The 4259-nt window shown below is 32.8% G+C and overlaps 1 pseudogene; it reads left to right on the top strand.

Annotated features, from left to right (window-relative positions):
* Positions 1 to 900: 900 nt before the first annotated feature.
* LOC125602608 lies at positions 901 to 2524 on the top strand (annotated as a pseudogene).
* The last annotated feature ends 1735 nt before the right edge of the window (positions 2525 to 4259 follow it).

Raw genomic sequence — 4259 nt, 5'->3', positions numbered from 1 at the left:
CTTGACTTTGATTCTCTATCAACCAAAAATTTGGGACCATTAATTAACATGGTTAAAACTAAACCGTTTGAAGTTCAGATGCAACATGGTACTCTTTCTACCATATGTAGTCTAATTAAAAAATGAATAAGATTTCAAAAAGATAGTTCGGCTTTTTTTTTATAAACACTCATGTCGATAAACAATTTTTGAGTCTTTTTGTATAATGCAGAATTGTGAAACCTACGTATAAAGTAATAAAAATTCTTTGGATTTCAAGAAAAAAAGAAACAACTTTGCTGACAATTATCAATTTTATTGGTCAGAAGAATCCTCCAAATAGTTTTGTCTTGGATTGGTGATCTTTTTCGATAGAATATATTTGAATATGAATTGAATACAACAAAATGGGAGAGGATAGGTCATTACATGAAAAATATGGGAATGAAAGTCTCATACATAATTGATAAATGATTGGAATACGTGAGCATGAGAGCCAAATGAATCGAAAGATCATGTTGGTTCGGGAAGGGATCATAGAACTTTTTTTTATGAATAATCTACTTTCATTAAATGATTATTAGATAACCGAAAGCAGAGGATATTAAATACTATTCGAAATTCAAAGAAGAACTATGAAGGAGATATTCAACAATTAGAAAACGCCCGAGCTCGCTGCGTAAAGTAGAAATGGAGGCGGATCAGTTTCGCGTAAATGGATACTCTGAAATCGAACGAGAAAAAGTAAATTTGATTAATTCAACTTCTAGGACTTTGAAACAATTAGAAAATTACAAAAACGAACCATTCTTTTTGAGCAACAAAGAACAATTAATCAAGTCCGTGAACGGGTTTTCCAACAAGCTTTACAGGGAGCTATAGGAACCCTAATAGTTGTTTGAGTAATGAGTTACATTTACGTACTATTAATGCAAATATTGTTTGTTTGGTACGATGAAAGAAATTACTGATTAGCTCTTTCCTTACGATTATGATAGGCATTATTTTTTTTTTCTTCCAAAAAAGAATTAGGACAATACTCATGGTAACCATTAAAGCCGATGAAATTAGTAATATTATCCGTGAACGTATTGAGCAATATAATAGAGAAGTGACGATTGTAAATACCGGTACCGTACTTCAAGTGGGCGACGGCATCGCTCGGATTTATGGTCTTGATGAAGTAATGGCAGGTGAATTAGTAGAATTTGAGGAGGGTACTATAGGTATTGCCCTAATTTAGAATCAAATAATGTTGTTGTTGTATTAATGGGTGACGGTTTGATGATCCAAGAAGGAAGTTCAGTCAAAGCTACGGGAAAAAATTGCTCAGATACCCGTGAGTGAGGCTTATTGGGGCGTGTTATAAACGCCTTGGCTAACCCTATTGATGGTCGCGAGGTAAGATTTCAGCTTCTGAATCTCGGTTAATTGAATCTCCTGCCCAGGTATTATTTCGAGACGTTCTGTATATGAGCCTCTTCAAACAGGACTTATTGCATTGATTCCATGATCCCTATAGGACGCGGCCAGCGGGAATTAATTATTGGTGACAGACAGACCGGTAAAAACAGCAGTAGCCACAGATACAATTCTCAATCAACAAGGTCAAAATGTAATATGTGTTTATGTGGCTATGGTCAAAAAGCTTCTTCCGTGGCTCAGGTAGTGACTAGTTTACAGGAACGAGGGGCAATGGACTACAATATTGTGGTAGCTAAACGGCTGATTCCCCAGCTACGTTACTACCTCGCGCCTTATACAGGAGCCGTGGCTGAATATTTATGTACCGTGAACAACACACTTTAATCATTTATGATGACTTTCCAAACAAGCACAAGCTTATCGACAAATGTCTCTTCTATTACGAAGACCGCCCGGGCGTGAAGCTTATCCAGGAGATGTTTTTTATTTACATTCACGTCTTTTAGAAAGAGCCGCTAAATTAAGCTCTGAATTAGGTGAAGGAAGTATGACTGCCTTACCCAATCGTCGAGACCAGTCAGGAGATGTTTCAGCTTATATCCTACTAATGTAATTTCCATTACAGATGGACAAATATTCTTATCCGATGATCTTTTTAATGCTGGAATTAGACCTGCTATTAATGTAGGGATTTCTGTCTCGAGAGTAGGATCTGCCGCTCAAATTAAGCTATGATGAAACAGGTAGCTGGAAAATTAAAATTGGAATTGGCTCAATTCGCGGAATTAGAAGCCTTTTCCCAATTTTTTTCTGATCTCGATAAAGCTACTCAGAATCAATTGGCAAGAGGTCAACGATTGCGTGAGTTACTGAAACAATCCCAATCAGCCCCCTACAGTGGAAAGAACAGATAATGACCATTTATACCGGAACAAATGGTTATCTGGATGGATTAGAAATTGGACAAGTAAGAAAATTTCTCGTTCAGCTACGCACTTATTTAAAAACCATAAACCTGAGTTCCAAGAAATAATAGCCTCTACCAAGACATTAACCGTGAAGCAGAAAGCTTTTGAAAGAAGGTATTAAAGAGCAACTGGCACGTTTTCTACTTCAGGAGAAAATTATAAAAATCGAAATATATTAAGTTAAGTCTATATAATTATATATAAGTATAGAACTAATATCTGTATATGTTTAATAAAAATCTTAAAGCATTCAGAATTTATTTCTTATTATATTTATTTTTTATAAATTTTCTAACAGAATAAAAATATTCTTATAATATATAGAAATGGAAATAATAGATAAATATCAATATATTCTATCTATATTGATATTGCGTCAATAGGATTTGAAACCATACCAAAGGTTTAGAAGACCTATGTCCTTATCATTAGACAATGGACGCTTTTCGCTTTTTTAACTTCCCATTTGTTAAATGTGCGAAATCTTTTTAGCACATTGTGTAGTGAATTCACTACACAATTGCTATTAGACAATTTTCTAATAGAGAACATTGTCTCTAAAAAAGGGGACAATTTAGAATTTAGAGCGGGTTAGCGGGAATCGAACCCGCATCGTTAGCTGGAAGGCTAAGGGTTTTAGTCGACGTCGATCGATCAGTTTTATTTATTTTTAACGTCTCTATTCAAAAACCGAAACATGAAACTTTGGTTTCATTCGGCTCCTTTATGATGGATGGCGAAATTCCCAAAATAAAAAAGATGGGAACTAAATCAAAATTGAATCATAACATCTTATGTTAGTTTTTTCCCGTTTGGAGGCCTTCCAGAAAAATTTTGCTTTATAGATGATCCTTCTAGAAGATAGAAAAGGCGAACTCAAAAAATCTTTCTAGTTACTTCGTTCTTTATTTCTATTTAACCGGAATCCTTAGGAAAAGTATTTTGTTTCCACCGAGCTAAAACCATATATAATATCGATGTTTAGTAAACCAAAGTTCTCGTTTAATAGCTATTTTGCTTCAATTTTTTCTATACCAAACAAAAAAATAGAACTGAAGATTTAGTTACGATAGAAAGAAACTTTTCTGGCTTTATCCATGGATCTCCTTGTTATACTTATTGATTTTAAATAGTCATCCAATTCAAAACTTATGTTTCGAAATTTCATAATCCCAATTGACAATTAATTAGAGTCTTTGGATACAAAATTACGAGAATCTATAATCTTCCTTGATTTTTTCATGAAAGGTAAAGGGACTAAATCTTTTCAGAAATAAAGTTTTGATCGGAAGATTAATCAAACCGAGAGACCCTTTAACTATTCAAGGGGTTTAAAGGAACGAATCACCACTTTTACCACTAAACTATACCCGCTACAATCCAATTATTGTATATAAATTTACTTTTTGTCGAACAAAGTAATCGGGAGAAAAAAAAATCTGAAAAAAAAATGAGAAAATTCTAGCGTAGACTTAATAAAATTAGGCAAAGCAGGATTCCTTTTTTTTTTATTTCAGATTTTTTGTCTAAAAACCCATCGGATGGGTCTTCTTTTAACTTTTAACAAAAAAAGGCCCGGCTGGGGATGACAGGCCAGGCTATTAAAATAAAAAAGATCTTTTATTTGTGTTTGGACGAGACAAAATCAAAAAAGGATTCTCTATTTCTATTTTTGTGATTTTATTTATTTCTCTTCGAGCCTTTTCTTTATTGAATCTTTATTTACAGTTTTTATGGAAATAGAATACTGAGAAAGTTCTATAAAAAAGGTTATATAATAGTAATATATATATATATATAATTATATATAAATATAAATATTATATAAATTATTTATATAATAAAAAGAAAAAAATAATATTATATTTTTTATATATAATAAAATAA

The sequence above is a fragment of the Brassica napus genome, unplaced genomic scaffold, assembly GCF_020379485.1.
Source record: "Brassica napus cultivar Da-Ae unplaced genomic scaffold, Da-Ae ScsIHWf_2913;HRSCAF=3698, whole genome shotgun sequence".
NCBI classification, from domain to species: domain Eukaryota; kingdom Viridiplantae; phylum Streptophyta; class Magnoliopsida; order Brassicales; family Brassicaceae; genus Brassica; species Brassica napus.
Note: the sequence above shows the minus strand (reverse complement) of the source record. Positions and strands in the feature narration are given on the sequence as shown.